We start from the raw sequence: 20,326 nt of genomic DNA, 5'->3' as shown, positions 1-20,326 counted from the left end.
ACCACTCTTTCAGTAAAATAGTCTTCCTAATATCCAATCTAAACCACCTCTGGAACAACTTAAGTTCATTCCATCCTGTCCTACCACTAGTTACTTGAGAGAAGAGACCAACACCCACCACTACTTCCTTTCAGGCAGTTGTAGACAGTCTCCCTTTAGCCTTCCTTTCTCCAGGCTAGGCAGCGCCAGTTCCCTCAGTCACTCCTCATAAGACTCATTCTCCAAACCTTTCACCATCTTTGTTGCCCTTCTCTGAACACGGTCTAGGTCTTCGATATATTTCTTGCAGTGAGAGGCCCAAACCTGAACACAGTCTTTGAGGTGCAGCCTTATGAGTGCCAAGTACAGAAGCATGATGACTTCCCCAGTCCTACTGGCTAGATATAGGCCAAGATACTATTGGTCTCCTTGGACACCTGGGCACACTGCTGGCTCATATTCAGCTGATTATTTACCAGGACCTCCAGGTTCTTCTCCACCAGGCATCTTTCCATCCACTCTTCCCTAAGCCTGGAGGATTACAGGGGGTTGTTTTGATCCAAGTGTAGCACCCAGCACAAGGTGTTAATAAATCTCATACAATTGACCTTGTCTACTGGTTCAGCCTGTCCAGATCCCTCTGCAGACCCTTCCAACACTCCAGCAGACTGACATGCTTTCCCAGTTTGTTGTCATCTACAAACTTAGTCAGGGAGCACTCAATCCCCTCATCCAGATCATTGATAAAGATATTAAATAGAACTGGTCCCAATACTGAGGCCTGGGGAGCACCACTTGTTTACCAGCCTCCAACTGGATTTAACTCCATTCACCGTAACAGAAGGAGCACTTCACTCTGCCCACACAACTCCCCTGCACGCCCTTCCTGTGCCACTGTAGAGACCCAGTACGGCATGGGTTAAAAAGAAGTCTCAGAGCAGGTAGTTCTCAGATTTGACCCCACCAGTGGAAGGAGCAGGCATGCTGAAGAGCATGTCCCAGCTTTTCTGAGGGGTGTGTCCCAACTTGTTACCTGCTCTACCACCTGCCTCAGGTGAGGGGCAGGGACAGAGAGTTTAAAAAGTTTAAATAACCCCATGAAAGCCTGCATCTTGTGGACACCTGCCATATTCTTGGACCCTGCTGGACAAAGAAACACATCGTACAACATGTGGGCATGTGGAGCCTTGAAGGTGGTAACCACCCTTCGTGTTTCCTATCTCTTTTGTAAACTCTCTCTTATCTCTTTTCTGTCAATATTTTTTTCTCTATTTTTTTTCTCTCTCTTTATTCTCTTTTTTCCTTTCTTTTCTCCTTTTTTCCTTTTTTTTCTCTTTTCTTTCTTTTCTCTCCTCATTCACAGTTTATCTTTTTGTACCAAGTGCAGCTGCAGCGGGCAGGAACAGGCATTTTTTTGTTGTTTTGGCTTTAACTCCAGCAGCATCAAGTAGTCTTTATGTTTTTCTGTTCTGTTTAGCAGATTGTTACAGTGTTACCAGTGTTTTTACCTTGCAGGTTGTTGGTTGCTGTTTCTTGCAGTGCTCCATCCCCTATGGGTCGTTTGATTGTCTGAATCCAGTGTTTCAGGGCACGTACCTCATTTAGTGAAATATTGTTTGCCCAGCTGTGTTTGCTGCCCAGAGTGGTCATGCTTCAATCTTGCCAGTAGGGAGAGCAGGTGCACAATGATACCTCGGACACCAGAGCCTCTCTAAGTTACACCCCCCCCACCTTCCCACCCGCAAGACAGAGTTCCAGAACTTTCCTAGGAGAAGCACTGTGCAGACCCACAAAAAAGAAGAAATAATACTCTGCCAGAGGGGCATTTGCAGTGCACCCACCATCCTTGGAGAGAGAAGAAGAGTATCAGAGCCCAGGTAATGTCCTTGCACTTTTCTCTCTCTCTGTCCTTTTCCTCTTTTTTCTCTCTCTCTTTCTTTCTTTTCCCTTAACACAGATATAATAAGCCAATGCCAATCATATTCCTAAGAATGCCTCTACAAATAAATTCCTTTTAGATCAGTTTCTTGGAAGTGATTTGCCTTCATTTGGGCCAAGTGGGTACTGAACTCATAAAATTTATGGGGAGACTCATGGTCTTACCCTAGTGGTCCCTGTACTGCCTAGGCTGGGTTGCGACCAGTACCCTCTTAGAATCATAGAATCATAGAATCGTAGAATCACCAGTTTGGAAAAGACCCATCAGATCATCGAATCCAACCATTCCTATCAAATATTAACCATCCCTCAGCACCTCGTCCACCTCCAGGGAAGGTGACTCTACCATCTCCATGGGCAGACTGTTCCAGTGCCCAATGACTCTTTCCATGATTTTTTTTTTCCTAATGTTCAGCCTGAACCTCTCCTGGTGGAGCTTGAGGCCATTTCCTCTCATCCTGTCCCCTGTCACTTGGGAGAAGAGGTCATAGAATCATAGAATAACCAGGTTGGAAGAGACCCACTGGATCATCAAGTCCAACCATTCCTATCAAACACTAAACCATGCCCCTTAGCAACTCGTCCACCCGTGCCTTAAACACCTCCAGGGAAGGTGAATCAACCACCTCCCTGGGCAGCCTGTTCCAGTGTCCAATGACCCTTTCTGTGAAGAATTTTTTCCTAATGTCCAGCCTAAACCTCCCCTGGCGGAGCTTGAGGCCATTCCCTCTTGTCCTGTCCCCTGTCACTTGGGAGAAGAGGCCAGCACCCTCCTCTCTACAACCTCCCTTCAGGTAGTTATAGAGCACATTGTGGTGAGGAGCCCAGAACTGAACAAAGAATTCACAATGTGCAGTCTCACCAGTGCTGAGTACAGGGGCAGAATAACCTTCCTGGACCTGCTTGTCACGCCGTTTCTGATCCAAGCCAAGATGCCATTGGCCTTCTTGGCCACCTGGGCACACTGCTGGCTCATGTTCAGTCACTGTCAACCAACACCCCCAGGTCTTTCTTCTCCAGGTAGCTTTCTAGACAGACTTCTCCTAGTCTGTAGCACTGCAGTACTGCACCCCAAGTGCAGGCTCTTGCCCTGCGATTTTGTCACTGAGCCTTTCCCACTGCTCTTTTACCATGGTTTTACTGCTTCAGCAAGGAGTCCCTCAACATGATCCTCCACTCTGGAGCTCTTCATGTCAGTGGCTTCACTGAAATGGAACAGGTCTGTGTGGCGATTAAAATGGAGGCCTCCTGCCAAAGAAGAATTCGTGTCTGGAGACTGAGAAAAATACGAGATTACATTTCCAACATCTGTAAACCACGGATTTACAGCCAGCAAGGAACTGGCTTGTTATCTTAACTGCCCATTAGCTTTAGAGAAAACAACAACTTGTGAAATATGAAAAAAAATATTGCAAAGATGAGAGAATCGTTTAGTGATGGCTTCTAACCAGGCTGCACAAGACATGCCTTCTGGTAGAATTCTGGTAGATTCAATGTTATGACTTTGCCATGACAAAAAATAGCCATTCATCAGCACAGTATTCACCCTATCTCTCCCCTGACAGCTGTTTTCCATCATACTTAAGCAGAAAAGAGAGAGAAAAGCCTCCTGATTGTATGTGGTCTCCTTTTAATTTCATTCCTTATATAGCAAACATTTCGCCACCTTTTTAGGCATAACTTTTGCCCTGTTAGACCTTCATGTTTCCTTAACTAACAAGCCTGCAACCTGTAAAGGTAAATGAGACAGGAGAGCACACAAAGAGAGAGACCTGTGTTGGAGAAAAATTGGAGGACAAAGCCTGTTCTTTTTTGTGCTTCTGTAAGAAAGGTATTGCCAGAGAGTTTATTTAAACTGCATTGGTGTAAATATAGGTGAAAATTTGTTCTTCTCTGACAGCAGCTCTAAACCTAATAGAATTGTGAAGATTGAGGGGTTAACATAATGAATTCCTCAACAATTCACCTCTTACTGCCAAGTATTCATTAAGCTTGTAGTGGACATCTTATGCAGTCACCTCTAAAGTCTCCGACTTTCTGGTGAAGATACAGTCAATCTTCACTGTAATGTCCTCAAAACTTACATCTCCAAAACGTGCTTTCATTAGATTGCTCTACAAATCACCCCTTTAAGACCAATTCTGAATATGCTTTCTGAACTGTAGAGTGATTAGTGCTGAATGCCGCACTTTGGGTGAGGTCCTAATGAAATACACTGCATTTCCTTAACAATAATTGAGTTGAAGGCTTTAATATAAGGGTTTTTTTATTATTAAAATAACTCTCATATCTCTCTCCAGGTCAATATGCTGTAGTACCTTCCCATTAAGCAGATATTATGTCCTTTTATTACATTCTCCGAGACTCATTATTCTGCATTTATCTGCATTGAATTTGCTATCTATTAGCTCAAGTACTTAAATGATCTAAATCCTTCCCTACCTGACTGTATTGTTTCTCATGGATGACCTTTCCTCCCAATTTAGTATCATCTGCACACCAGAAATTTTTAGTTTAACTAATATACTCTGAGTCATTTAAGGTACTGAAAAAGCTGTGGTTCAAACATTGATCCCTGCGGTGCCCCTTACACAAGAAACTTTGCTGAGGCTTAAAAGCATAACTCAAAATGTGCACTCTCACCAGATGCAGTTTAACAATATGGCATTCTCACTTTGAATGAAAGGTAAAGCCTTGCTTAATGTGTATCTAACTTTTATAAAAAGTGTTCTGGCTTTCTTGAAAACAGGTGATTAACACTTCTAAAAGGCTGCAGGGTATTTCTGCATTATGGCTGCAAAAAGCTAATGCTCACTAAGCACTGAGTGACAGCTGAGGATGTGCACCCCATCTGGGGCAGGTGAGCTCCAGCCACTTCAGCCACTTCATCTGCCTTTGCACAACACTGTGTTGAAGCAGTCCCAAAACTCCGTCACTGCATTGCTTGAATGTAGCTATGCTTCTCCTGGAGACAAATTTGTAATTTGCTTGAATTTGTCTTCTTTGAATGAAAAGCTAAAAGAATCCTAGAATCATAGAATAGAATTGTGGAATACCTTGGGTCAGATAGGACCTTAAAGTTGATCCAGTCCAATGCCCACATCATAGGCAGGGACACCTCCCACTAGATCATGTTGCTCAAAGCCTCATCCAACCTGGCCTTGAACACCTCCAGGGATGAGGCGTCCACTACTTTTCTGGACAGACGGTTCCGGTGCCTCACCATCCTCACAGTAAAAAAAAAACTTCATAATTTCTAATCTAAATCTCCCCTCTTTCAGCTTGGAACTGTTACTTCTCATCCTATTACTGCACTCATTGATAAAGTACACCCTCTACAGGTTTCTTCTAGGTCCCCTTTAAGTACTGGGAGGCTTCTATAAGGTCTCCCTTGAGCGTTCTCTTCTCTAGGCTGAACAATCTCAACTCCCTCAGCCTGTCCTCATATGGAAGAATAACCTCTGCACAGCTAACTGCTGCACGTGGTCAGCTCTGATTTGATAAGACCAGACCTCACTCCTTTGCACAGGGTGGGTATGCCAGGTTAACTACAGAAGGAATGTAGTGCTAGAATGAAAGCTAGGATGCTGTGTGTTGTCAGTGACCTATACAAACAACTAATGAGAGAGACGAAGGCTTAATGGTTCGCACTTTGCTTATATCACCTGATTGATATAATTAAGAGACAAGCAGCCTTTGATTTCCCTAATGGACAAAGGGGAAGAGAGGCTCTTTCAGAAGGTACCTGTGGCATTGCAGCCCCTCACCTTGACTATATATGTTCCTGAACTTCCCAAATTAACCAACCAAAGTGTAATCTTCAAGTTAGACAGATAGACTATTTCTCTTTTTCAATGTTATTTGGGGGAGAGATTGTGGATATTGGTGCAATGCAGGCAGACAGTCCTAGCGTGCCTTTGAAGATTACAGTAAAACCAAGAAACTGTGAAAGATGTGGTTGTCTGTTGCAAGCTAACTTAGCTGTGGTGTGCTCTGTGTTTTCATGGTTAGAGTTCCCTAGAAAGAGAACTTACCTGTGTGTCTGTACTACAGTTTTCAGTAGAGAGGTACTAAAAGTTTCTGCTTTATGATTTGGCACAAGTAACTTGGTCAGAATGAGTGAGAAGATGTGTTAATATAGAATTAGAAAACTGTCAATTCAGAGGACTGGGATTAAAGGATCACTTAAGGATCTTTGGTAGATACCAGCTCAGTAACTCAGCCTGCATTCCTAGACATGTCAGATGGACTCCTCCCTCCTGTGTGCCAGAACTTTACTCTTCTGTTGTAAACCACTCTCTCAAAGCTTACTCTTGTGACTAGCTTCCCTTACCTCTCCTCTGCTTGGGGTTATCAACTCTAATTTTTATATTCTAAAGGGTCAAGCAGTGCCTAAGGCTGTTCTATTTAGCCTTGGGTATAGGTTACACCCACAACAATATTTTTTCTTCGTAGCTGGGAGTTACAGCCCTCTCTGAGGGCAGACGGTTGAATATACAGCCAAGCTTCACATTTTCTCTGAAAAGAAGGGAGAATGAGATGCTGATGAGAAAATCAACAAAAATGCTTCAAGAGCTGTATTTTTCTTTAGTAATTGAAATGTATCTCAGCTCCAAAACTTGTGCTGATATTTTCCACTTACTGTATTTTTTCTTCCTGCTAAAAAATAGGTTGCTATGACTGAGTAGATTTTCATTTTCCAAACAGCAGAAAAAGAACCAATTGTGTATGCACAATTTTAAGTTATTTAAATTCCATTGCCCCAAAAAGTGATTATTTTCTTTCCCTACGAGGCATTCGAGCAAATTTCATGCAGTCAAGGCAGGCATAGCTACTTCTTTCTTTGGCTTTTTCACTTCTCTCTGTTCCCCCAGGATGTTCTACAATGATTATTTCTTTCTGTCTTTATTTTCTCTCTCTTTCTTTCTTCCCCTTCTCTCCCTGTCCCTCCCCCCCAACTTTTAACAACTCTTTTTCCTGGGGGAGACTGCAACAGTAATGCTGAAGCAGTGCTAAATGCAGTAAGAAAAAATCTTCAGTATTTGATGATGTCACGATATAGCATGATGGATCTCACTTATGTGGCATGAACCAGCAAGAAAACATAAGCAAGAAATATGTACGTTTCTGAATTATTTTATTAATTTAAAGCTGATTCCATCTCTTTTGTGCAAATACTATCAGTCTGTTTTAGATCAAAGGAAAGACAGGAGCTAATAGGTCTCATGGGACAGATATTTAAAGCCTTTTGACATCTCAGTAGTTCAGATATGTAACATTTTGAAAATGCTTAATCCTGAGTTTATAAAACTCTAAAGAATGAATTCTTCTGTTTATTTACAACATAGGTCATAGATGTCACCAACTGCACACAGGAATATATCCAGGTGAGTAGGGCACACCCATAAAGATACTGGGGTATTTCATAGTTCATTTCTCTTCTTTTGAGACCGTATGAAAATTGATGTATTTTGTTCACAGTTTTCTGATGCAGGCTCTGTCCATTAGAAAGTTAGTGACAGTAACAAACTTACATTACTTAGAGAACTTTGAAGGTATCATATGACAACAGTTTTCAGGAGGTTAATTGCCACCAATACTTCTTACAGATATTCCACAACAGCTAAGCTTCTTCCCTGTTATAATCACTCTGAGTCACTCTTAGTCATAGCTCTGTAGCTCATCATCTTTTTATCACTTCTCTTTTTCATGCGGAAAAGTACACATGAAGTTCAGCCTGCTTGGTTAAAAAAAATGTATTAAAAGGCCTGAAAAAATCTGAAAACTTCAAAACTAGTCTAACCTGGGTTTTGATTGGTTTAGTTAGACTAGATAAGAAAAAATCAGATCAGCACTTTTTTTTGTTCGTATTCTTTAACTTTTACCCAAAATGTCTCCTATATTGGATTTTTCCTTTTTTTTTTTCTTCCCAGTTTTGTTTTGTTTTTTTGCATATATTTTATTGGGTGTTTATGTCCAAGACACTTCTGTCCTATCAGTAGTTTAACTGAAGAAAGGGATGTCTCTTTATAATCCTGGCAGTAACTTCTTAGTTTGTGCCGTTACAAATGTCCATATGTACATAACTGTTTTATCCCACAGAGCACACAGAGAAGCAGCTACCTACATATCAGTTGAAAAAAGGAAACACAGAACCACAAGCATCCCTCTCTCTGTAGTTTCACTAACCTAACTTGAAATCATAAAGACAAGAAATATTTTAAGGGCAAGTAATTAAAACAATAATGTAAATATTATTGGGGAAAATATTTTTTTAATTAAATATTTTCTGATTTTCTTTCCCATCTCCACTCTTATCTAAAATCATTAATAAATACAATTTGTTAAAATCATTCATTGCAGCAGCTATTTTTTAATGAGAATTGCCTTTCTTTTTAAGGAAATTGCTGTTAAGCAGAAAGACTTTTTTATACTTGGGGAGAGAAAAAAACAACAAAAAACAACATTTTGATTTACTCAGGCTGAAGATTAAGGATTTGAACTTTGTTATTAACTGAACTATACTTTCATACACTTTATACTGAAGTTATCAATGAGACCTGAATCTTGTTTTGAACTCTTAATGACTAAACCTTGGTGCCAGAAGACAAAGAGTCAGCCTTTTGAGATTTACAGATAAAGATGAAAAGAATAAAGTGTATTAAAAAAAAGTTACCAATATTTTCTTTCATCTTTCATCTAAAAAAAAAAAATATATCTATCTTTTTTTCTCCAGAAGTGTCTCTTACACTTCCAGTGAGATCTGGTGAACTGAATTGTCAAATATCAGAAAACTCTTCTTTCCTGGAAAAAATGAGACTAACTTTCCTATGCAGAAATGTAATACAAATTACTGGTGGCTGAGACCTAAACTAAACCTTACTGAAATCAGTGAATATGAACCTAGTCATAATCAGAAACTGCCTTTTGAACAGTAGCATTTATTTACCTTTGTGATAATACATACAATATAACACTAGGAGCTATAAGGCCAGTATTCCATAGACTAAGAAAAGTTCTTCCAGCATTTCCACCTCAGCAGACAAAATTAGATTTAAAGGAAGTTTTTAGGTGTTAACCAGAGGCTAGATCCATCCATTATTTTGGCATTTTCTCTTACTGGCAGACGTGTTTGTTTACATGGCTGGAACAATAGTTTCATAGAATCTGTAGGTCTTCGTCATCCAACTTCGTACCAACTTCACTACAGAGGAGAAGTGAATTACAGCGTCTTCACCTTACCCTGTGTGCTGCTAGTAAGCTTGCACTTTGTGGTGAGGTATATGCCATTTAAAGCACCATTTAATCAGCTCTGGAGCACAGCTCATTTGGTTATGTTATACACATCACATATGCCACATAATAGACGGCACCACGATTGTGCTGAAAAAAGCTAAACAAAACCTCAGAATACTTAGTATACCAGGATACTCTGAAGATTTAGCAATTTCAGTGATAAAATTTCATAAGCAGGAATAAATATCTAAGCACTTGGTTCAGTAAAGGCAGAAATACTGCTGAGAATCTTCCTCAAATAACCCTAATTACCTGGGAATCTTCGTCCTGAAACCTTCAATAGATAGGGTGTCTCAGATGTCTAAGTAGTTAAAATCTTTTCTTTCTAACTTATTTTTCTGGATGTGAGGACTAAAATTCCACCAAAATGTCAATTTAAATGCCTGGGTAGTTAGTTGAGTGCCTGCCTAAGTATCTCAAAAAGACATTTAGTTGCCTAGACACATATGTAGCTGTCTTTAGACACTAACATTTTGAGAAATGCATCTTACTGATAAGGGGGACTGAGGGGAGATATAAAAAGGTTAAATATCTTCCTGTATCTGACTTTGACACTGAGTCCTTTGAAAGTTTACATTGGTGAGGGGGGATTCTCTCTCTTCAGAAATGAAATTAATATCTTGCAGCCTTTAGAGAAATGCAACAAATACTATTTGCTTACCAATTTTTTTACAAATATAGAAAAACTTGATTCAGATCTAGTCTGATGATTCATTTCAATAGACCCAGTGTGATTTTAATTGGTTAGTATGTTGATTTTATTTCTCCTGTGAAGTATCTTGCTGCAGAGAATGGGAATCTTAACACTATCTGTGCTGAGATTGAGTAATATTTCTTTTTAAATTTTCTTTGTTTTGTCCTTTGATTGTCTATATCTACATAATGGATACAAAAGAGTGCTTTAAGTCAGAAGATATTAACTCAGAAAGAAAAATTCTATGTGATCCTTTGTCCTAACAGACAATAATTATGGATTCTATTGGGCCATATGGACAGTACTTTAGAGTCACCACCATCTTACATGTAGAAGGAATTTATACTTTGTAGTCTGTATTTTACCCTCTACAGAAAATACAGAAAAGCACAAGACTGCCAACAGCTTACTGTTTGTGGCATTATAAGCAAGAAACTTGATGTAAGAAGAGATAAAAGCCAACCAATCAACAAAATGAATAAGCACATCTTCCTTTCAATATATTTTTTCTATAATGAAACCTCAAAATTTAGAAGAAAGATGACTTTTGGAGACTAACTCTTTTACGAACATCAGGTCATGTTTTCACATAGACAGACAGATGAACAATGTGCACTGATCATAGAATCACAGAAGCACTAGGTTGTAAAAGACCTCTTAGATCATCTAGTCCACCCATGCCTATCTGCCATTAAGCCATGTCCCTGAGGACCTCATTCAGCTGTCTTTTAAACACCTCCAGGGATGGTGACTCATCCACATCCCTGGGCAGCCTGTTCCAGTGCCCAATGAACCTTTCTGTAAAAAATATTTTCCTGATACCTAGTCTGAACATTCCCTGGTGGAGCGTGAGGACATTCCCCCTTGTCCTGTCCCCTGCCACTTGGGAGAAGAGGCCAGCTCCCTCCTCTCCACAACCTCGTTTCAGGTAGTTGTAGAGAGCAATGAGGTCTCCCCTCAGCCTCCTTTTATTCAGGCTAAACAACCCCAGCTCCCTCAGCTGCTCCTCATAAGGCTTCTTCTCAACATCCTTCTTGTAGCTAGGGGCACAGAACTAAACACAGGATTCGAGATGCAGTGCCAAGTACAGAGGGAGAATAAACTTCTTGGACCTCCTGGTCACGCCGTTTCTGATACAAGCCAAGATGCCATTGGCCTTCTTGGCCACCTGGGCCACTGCTGGCTCTCCTCCAGGCAGCTTTCTAGACAGACTTCTCCTAGTCTGTAGCACTCCATAGGGTTGTTGTGCCTCAAGTGCAGGACCCGGCATTTGGCCTTGTTAAACCTTATGCCATTGGACTCAGCCCAACGGTCCAGCCTGTCCAGATCCCTTTGCAGAGCCTCCCTACCCTCCAACAGATCCACACTTCCTCCTGGCTTAGTGTCGTCTGCAAACTTGCTAAGGGTGCACTCGATGCCTTCATCCAGGTCATTGGTAAAGGCGTTGAACAGGGCTGGACCCAGCACTGAGCCCTGGGGACACCACCTGTGACCGATCTCCAGCTGGAGTTAACTCCATTTCCCACCACTCTCTGGGCCCGGCCAGCCAACCAGTTTTCCATCCCGGAGAGTGTGCGCCTGTCCAGGACAGAGGCAGCTAGATGATGACGAAGAAAAGAAATAGCCATTTGGAAGACAGGGTTCGGCACAGATTTGGGGTTGTTGGTGAGTTGAAGAATTTAAAGTTACATGGATACATATATGTATATAGAGGATGATTTCAAGCTAATAGGAAACATTTCTAGCTCGTGATGCTGACGGTCTGTTGGCAAAGGTAATAGGGTCTTCTAATGAATCATAGAGTAGTTTGGGTTGGAAAGGACGTTAAGGATTATCTGATTCCAACCTCCCTCCCATGGACAGATACACCTTCCACCACAGCAGGCTGCTCATGGCCCCATCCAACCTGGCCTTGAACACTTCCAGGGAGAGGACATTCACAACTACCCTTAGCAGCCTGTTCTAGTGTCTCATTGAGAAGAATTTCTTCCTAATGTCTAATCTAAATCTTCTTCCTTCCAATTTAAAGCCATTTTCCCTTGTCCTATCACTACATGTCCTTGTAAAAAGTCTCTTCCAGCTTCCTTGTAGGCTTCAGGTGATACAGGTACTACTTCCAGTCTTCCTCAGGTACTGGAAGGCCTCTGTAATGTCTCCCAAGAGCCTTCTCTTCTCTTGGCTGAACAACCCTAACTATCTCAGCTTAGGGATAGTTGAGATGTGAGAGTCACAGTGTCACTGAAGACTGCCATGTACTTTGTGAAGCTTCCGTAAAGATTTCATTTCTTTGGTGTCACTTGAAAACTTTGACATGACATAAAGCTGTGTCATGTCAAAATTTGTCTTCTATTTTCATCTTGTATTTATGCATTGCTTTATTCCTGTTTAGGACACATGTCTGTTTGTAAAAGCACTAGTTTCAAGATCATCGCCAGAAAAAACCTGGTAGGCATTGACAGATTTGGAGCAGAATTTAATATTTCTTAAGAAAGAAAATCCTGTGCTCCTCAGTGTTGCAGTATTAGAGCATTCCTGGGAACTGATGGAATTCTGGCACTTGAGCAGTTAAGTCAGTCCAACACAGACTGAGTTAGCCACCAAGGTAAAATGTAAAATAAAACACATTGAAACGTGTCTTGTCAGCACTCAGTATTATTTATGGAGAGTGCATGGGCATTCCAGCGGGTAATACTTCTCTTGTTTGTTTAAGTAAAATAACTAATCTGTCTCTTTAATAAGAACATTATAGATATCCTGTGAATTTGTATGTCAGCAGCACTTCGAAAAGATGGTGTGTGCATAGACAGACTGACTGAGAATAAACTACGGAGAGCTTTACTCTGTAGCTAGAAAGATGAACCTGAGGGTAAAATATTTCAGAACTATTCTGACAACAATGCAAGTTTATGAAATGCTTGTGTTAGGAGAAAAAAAGATTATAATAATACTCTGCACATGAGTTGCACTTTTCACCTGGGAAACCTAAAGTATTTTTCAGACATCAGCACTCCCAAGAGAAAGGTCTTGTGTTATTCTACAGATGGATGAACCAAAGTACAGGGGCATCTATCACCTTTCCAGCTCCCTCTGGAGTAAAGAAGACTTTTCCACAGGGCAGTAAATGATGCTCTATGTTCTAACTGATTTTTAAAAAGAAAGAAAGAGAAAGAAAAATAGGGAGAGAAAAAGAGAAAATATCTTTTAAAGTTTCAATGAAATATCAGGGTTGTTGTGGTTTGGTTGTGATTCAGCAATACTAATTTTAATACAAATTGTTGGACAGTTTTTGGGGTTTTAACTTATTTGCAGAACTTGATCTTGATTTTTTATAAACACTTAAAAAAACATAGCTTTTCCTCCATTACTCCTCTTGTTTTGAAGATAGGTTCACTATGGACTGGTTTTGAAAGCACTGTGTTCATTTCTGTGTTAGCAAAACCAGGAACAGAGGTCTTAATGTCTGGAAAACTTGTGCCTACCTAATACTATAAATATAAGCTACTTTGGTTTTTTATGTGATTATTAATGGAACTTTTATTTATTTAAAATCACACAAGATTTTTACTTAAGAAAAAAGAGAACTACTAATCAGACAACTGCTATTCATTCTTTAGATTTAATCATCCTGCCAATGGATTAGTAAGATATTACTTTATAAGAAGAAGGCAACCATAGACTGTAAATTAAGATAAACGAGAAGATACACTTAGTAGAAATGAAATGATTTGAACTTTTGAATTTCATGAGGTAGTTCCAGTAGTTCCATTAGCACAGTGATTTAATTGTACTGATTAACAGATGTATAATCTGATACTACTAACTTTTTGCCTTGTTCCCATCTGCTTTCATGATTTGTAATAGAGTTTGATTTATGGACAAAATTGCAGTTTAGAAGTTTAAAGATCTGAACTCCTTATATTTGTAATGTTTATATTTTTGTTTATCTGTTTGCTTGGTTTTAGGAATGAACTAGTGCAATGATGCACAAGATGAAGATTCACATGAAATGGAGCCTTGGACTGAAACTTCTCTGAGGCAGATGATCTGTAACATCTGAGGTAATAATGCAAATTAATATCAATGGACTTTTGTTTCTATGGATTTGTAGACTCTGTAAATTAAGGAAACCTTGAGAAGCTTAGCCAAATATGTCAGGTAATATGACTGAGAAGAAGTCATCCTCTGCAAGAGGACATATTCGTTGCCTTGAACTTAACAGTTAAGAAACTGCTTTTCATATATTAATAGAATCACTAGGTTGGAAGGGACCCAGTGGATCATCGAGTCCAGCCATTCCTATCAATTAATAAACCATGCCCCTCAGCACCTCATCCACCCATCTTTTAAACACCTCAAGGGAAGGTCCTTCTCCTCCAGGCAGCTTTCTAGCCACTCTTCTCCTAGTCTGTAGCTGCACAGGGTTGTTGTGCCTCAGATGCAGGACTCAACATTTGGCCTTGTTGAACTTCATGCCATTTGTCTCAGCCCAGTGGTCCAGCCTGTTCAGATCCCTTTGGATCCTCCCTACCCTCCAGCAGATCAACACTTCCACCCAGCTTGGTGTCATCTACAAACTTGCTAAGGGTGCGCTCAATGCCTTCATCCAGGTCATTGATAAAGACATTGAACAGGGCTGGACCCAGCACTGAGCCCTGGGGAGAGAGTTCCTGACTTAAAACATACTCTCTCTTATCACTCAGAAAGTCTCTCTATGGTAATTTCTGGCTTTGCTTTCCAGGTTTGTTCCCCATTTAGATGAACCACCTCTCTCTGAAGACTCTTAGCCTGAAGTCACATAGCAGGTTCTCATCTGCCAGTTTCCCTGTTTCCTCTTTACCTCCAAGCATGTACGAACATATATATGGTGAACTGTAGCCATGACTGGGAAAATATTAAGTAAATTTTCTTACGTCCTATAAATATGTTAGAATACCAGAGCATACACAGTGTAAAGTATGTTCAGTTTGGTCCAACAGATTGGTATGGATTAGAGTTGAGGGGCACATGCAGCACTGGCAGTCAATGCATGCAGAGATATCACTAGCATAGCTCAGAGGATTTACCTATACTGCAGTTACTGTACTTACTTTCACAGAGCTAAAATGTCTAACAGATCAATAAGTGTGTTAAGAATAACTACAAAATAATTTATTTTAATGGTTCCCTGCAAAAGTGCATGTCGACCATGATACTATAGCACAAAGTATAAGGAGATTAAGGTCACATTTACTGTAATGATGTAAGTATATAACAAGACAATGCATTTACATGAAAATTCCTTCTCCAGGCTTTTGGTAGTAACAGCTCAGTTGCAGAAAAAAACAGGAAAATTATAAAACTGATGTGGTTTTATGTATGATGTTACTGTGCTTAGATTTGTGATGAAAGCTCTAAGTTTCAGTATAGCTATTTAGTGTTTTTAGTGGCAAACAGAATCTCAGCTGGATCCTCTGTAACATGAGCTGAGGGCTTCCTGTGGGATATGGACTGTAGGAAATCCTCTTGAGATCCTGGCAGCCAGGGCCCATCCCACCACCCCAACCAAGGAACAAAAGCATCTCTGTGAGGACAGAACCTGGTCAAGGTTAGGCCAGGAGGTTAGCCTGTGAGTGGTTCTGTCTTGGTGGGGACCATTGCAAGGTTGGACAGGGCTGTGGGGAGCTGGAGACGAACATCCAATGGTTTTGTAGGGCAGCGACTCATAGCCCTCAAAACAGTGTCCTGGACAGGTAGCAACATAAGGTACAGGTGAACCTTAGGGTCCTGATGGTGTGAATGATCCCTGTGTGGGTTAGAGTTTTTCCAAACTGGGATGAAACCTTTAAATCCTGTTGAGAGATATGGTGATCACCTATCCCCACTACATCTCTGTTTCACAGCCAAAATATGACGATACTTGTAATCCGATAAGTCTCTGACTGAAGTTGAAAGAGGAAAAGTTGTACAGAAAAAAAAGTGAAAATGTTTCGGAATCAGTAAGTACCAATATATAACCATAGTTAAACTGCTTCATTTTCATGAGGTTTTACTTTGATTCATTTATGCATTTTTGATGCCAGTGAGGGAGAGCAAGAGTGTCTCCCTACTCTTCTCTCTCTGAAATTAAAAGGTAGTAAATTTTAAACCAATAAAAGTAAATGTTGTTTTGTTTTCTTTGTCTTTTTTTTTTTTTTTTAACATTGCTGATAGTCAACCTGAATAATTCACTGCCAGACAAGGTCACTAAAGGCAACAGCAATATCAGGATTTTAGAAAGGGTCCCAGTAATTTTATGGCCAGTAATAACACTTTTGCCATTACAGAAGCTAAAAAAATATTGAAAAGGTCACCGATTTTCATCTTTCAAGGTCTGGATAATCAGCTACAGGATCAGGACAAAACTGCATTGTGGTGTGCATATTCACATATACATATTACATGCACACAGTGTATTCAGAATTACTCATTAGTAGTTCTTAATAGGTGGTGATATGCTACCAGAGAATATCAGTGTCTTAATTTTGAGCTGCTTATTTATACTCATCTTGTCAGAAGAGGGCTTCCTATAGCTTGTAGTTTTCATAGGAAGACATGCAAATTTTATATATATTTTTATATATAATAAATAAATTTAATATATATATTAATTATATATTAATAATATATATTATTATATAATAAATAAATTTATATATATTTTATAACAGTGGTTCATATTCCATTTTATATCAGAGTCTACCTCAGACAATTGACAATAGATCTTTTTTTTTTCTGGGTTTGGTTCCTCTTGTCCTCCACCCTGAGTAAGCTGCTAACCTCTTGTTCCTTTGCCTGCCTAAAAGATGTCCTGTACCTCCTCAGTGTACAGGATCACAGTGTAGGGATCTCTGTTCCAACCCTGTAGACAGTTGTAAAATCACAGCAGCATTTTTTTTACTCGATACCTGACCTCACCCGTGAGTCTCGCTATAACTGCTAAGAACTGTTTTGTTATTGTGCTGTTGAGAGATTGTACTAAGACAGTGCATTTTAAATGAAATCTGAGTTTTGAGCTAGGAGTCAAAGCTTAATCAAACCAAATGGAAACAAGCACACTATTTGGAGCATGTCCAGAGGAAGGCCATGAACATGACCAGTGGGGCTGAAGCAACTCTCCTATGAAGAAAGGCTGTGAGAGTTGGAGTTGTTCAGCCTGAAGAAGAGAAGACTCTACAGAGACCTAACTGCAGTCTTCCAGTGTCAAAGGGGGCCATTAGGAAAGCTGGAGAGGGACGTGAGGGTGTGCATTGATAGGAAGACAAGTGATAATGGCCTTAAACTGGAAGAGAGCAGATTTAGAATAGATATAAAAAAGAAATTCTTCACTGTGAGAGTGATGAGGCACTGGAACAGATTGCCCAGGGAAGTTGTGGATACTTCACCCCTGGCAGTGTTCAAGGCCAGGTTGAATAGGGATTTGAGTAACCTGTTCTAGTGGAAGATGTCCCTGCCCATGGCAGCAGGGTGGGAACTAGATGGTCTTTAAGGTCCTTTCCAGCTCAGATCATTCTATGATGCTGATATTTAAGTAAGTCTGAAGCTTCAGTGGAACCTCTTGTAACTGGAGAGGGTCATACTCAGCAAGTGATCATATCTCTTGTAATTTATGAAGGAAAACACAGAACACAATGTTCTCATGCAATCAAATCTATACAAAGTGCTTCAAACCACCTCAAAGCTGACTAGATGGCTCAGCTCATAATTTGTGGAAAATAGCTTAGTCTTATTACTCACGCTTAAATTAATTACTTCTTACATGGGCTATAATATTATGAATATCAAACTGTCAGACTTCATGAAACCACCAATGACTTGGTTTGGTGAGCTCCTGGAATGTTTCAGACATATTTTATTTGATATTTTCTGGTATTTACAGACTATCAAGACAAGTTTGAGTGTGAGACACTCAGTCTTACTGATGTCAGCCTTCCAGGTGGATATTCACTTTTTCAGCCGGATAAGCTTGGTCATAGGCTTCCAGCACTTAACATACTGTAACTGGATCCAAAAGGAGGGAAAACTTGTACATTCTTTTTCAGATATTGACCAAAAGTGGAGCATGAACATGACTGAAAAAAGAAGGGAAGTAAATTACAATTATACACAAGGTGTCTCTTTTATGTATTAATTCATTTACTTGCTTATCAAAAGATAAGGATGTTTAAATTGTAAAACTCCAGTGAGCAATCATTGTTTCTCAGTCTCCAGACACTTTTTCACAGATGTGTTTCTGACAGATGCACAGTATTGTAATTAACATAAAGGCAACTCAGTCATATTTAATAGCCTGTGATGAACAACAACTTGATCTAGACCACATAATAAGCCCTTCTACCTCTATCTTATGGTTCATCTATGATTTTACCTGTTATTTCCATGTTCATAACAGCCTTTTTAAATTAAATATTCTTCACGTGCATACATGCATAGCATAGCAGATATTCAGTAGAAAGTGAATATTTTGCAGTAGGGGAAGAAGAAAGAAAATAAAAAAAATGCAGTTAGATCCTCCTCACATCATTTCACATACTCAAAGAAGGGGCTCAGGAGAGAGTACAGGAAAAGAAATGTAGCATAGCAATCTGTGTAGGAAGGAATGGAATAACAATAAAATATCTGTTAAAGAACTGGGGGAGCCTCAGAACTCCCAAAGGACACTAAAATGACTGAATAAGAAACTATCCTTTCTTGGTTTATTTCATTTGAAAGCAAGGGGTATTTATTATATTGATGAGTCTGCAGTATGTTTCTTTGGACTGATTCACAAGTTGTGTTTTGCTGTATGTAGAAAGCAAGCCTTCAGAAAAAAAATCTTCTATCAACTCTGTTTTCCTGTGATATATTTGAGAATAAGATCAGCTGAAACATTATAGTCATAATATCTTAGAAAATAAAGGTGCTTTATCTCGATAGGAAACTGGAAGGGCTAGGTCAGACTGAAAGGATACTATCCATCTGACTAAACACTTGCATAATGCAGAATCAACATATAAATGAGACTTTCTTGGCACTTTTAATAGTCAGTGGAGAGAAGATGGGACAGGGAGAGCGACCCTTCTCCTCCTAAAATCAGCATCTTCTCTCAAATACTTTTTTTTTTTTATTATGGATTCAGACATATACATCAAAAATGTAGATGTGTGCAGCTGTTTTAATCACATGTGGAATGTAATAAATTTTGTTTTCTTTGCTGAACAATCATATTTTATGTGTGTTTGTAACAAATCTACACTCTCTCCCGTTCTGTTTCCATCCATCAGCAACAGCTTTTTATACAATTGACTGATTTCATCTGAGTTTGACAGAAAAATAAAGGTTTCAAAGACATTCTGTCATATTCTGCTACCATGTTGTTTATACTGGGAAAACATACAGCTTTAAAAGACACTGTCGTCATATTCCCCTTACTGAAACCCTCAGATGCTCATACTTTATTAAACATCAGAGAATTCACACAGTAAGAGTAAGGGAGAGACAAAGCAGAAAAGCTGGAAGCAGATATTTATTAACTCTGGTGCTCTCTGAACTAATCATTTAAACATGGTGATTATCTTTGACCAGGGTTTAATGGTGGAGTATCGACACTCTTTTAAAAGAAACTGCCAAACTCATGCAGAGGTTTCAAATATCTAATTTCTAAAGAGAACAGACCATCTTTTAAATCTGGAAGTGGTGTCTCCTTGTCAGGATTGCAGTACTGATAACAAGGACTACTTTTTATTGCATATCATTTCTCTATACAGAAACTTAATTCTCCAGGACCATCTACCTAATGTGCTTTTGCTATGCAGTCTGGTTTTTGAATGCAGAAGTACAGAAAACATCTTTTCACTTAAAAAAGAAAGAAAGAAGGATTCTCAGATATGACATGTAATGTTTCATAGGCTTTCTTAGATGATATTATTAAAAGGAAAAGCAACATGAAGTAAAGCCCTTTTTATGTGTGTTCTTGTATGGAATGCACTTGTACCTGTCATATATCATCATCAGAACTACGTTGCTGCACAATCTGTACCTTAGAGTTTAAAGAGCACATTCTATATGTTATTTATTAAAATTGGTTACACCAAAATGAGGATACAGCTCAAAAACATAACATTCTTGAAGCCTGTTGAAAGAAAATGCTATAGTCTAAGTTGCAATCAAATCTCTCAGAGGGATTAGGCAGGCACCATTTTAATTTATCCATTCCAGAATTCGGTGCCAAGAGCGCTACAAAGATGAAAATAAAGAAACCGCCGACTGTGCATTTTTGTTGTTGGAGCTGCTGCGGCAGCAGTCTCAGAAAAAGGAGAGAACTGCTGTGCTACCTCGATCCCACACATACTGAAAGCCCATAAGAAGCTGGATTCTCACATCCTTTTGCCAAATAACTGGATAGCAGCTGAAATCCAGCAAGTG

Source organism: Phaenicophaeus curvirostris, chromosome Z, assembly GCF_032191515.1.
Source record: "Phaenicophaeus curvirostris isolate KB17595 chromosome Z, BPBGC_Pcur_1.0, whole genome shotgun sequence".
Taxonomy (NCBI): Eukaryota; Metazoa; Chordata; class Aves; order Cuculiformes; family Cuculidae; genus Phaenicophaeus; species Phaenicophaeus curvirostris.
The sequence above is the reverse complement of the archived record's forward strand: the minus strand, read 5'-3'. Positions refer to the sequence as shown.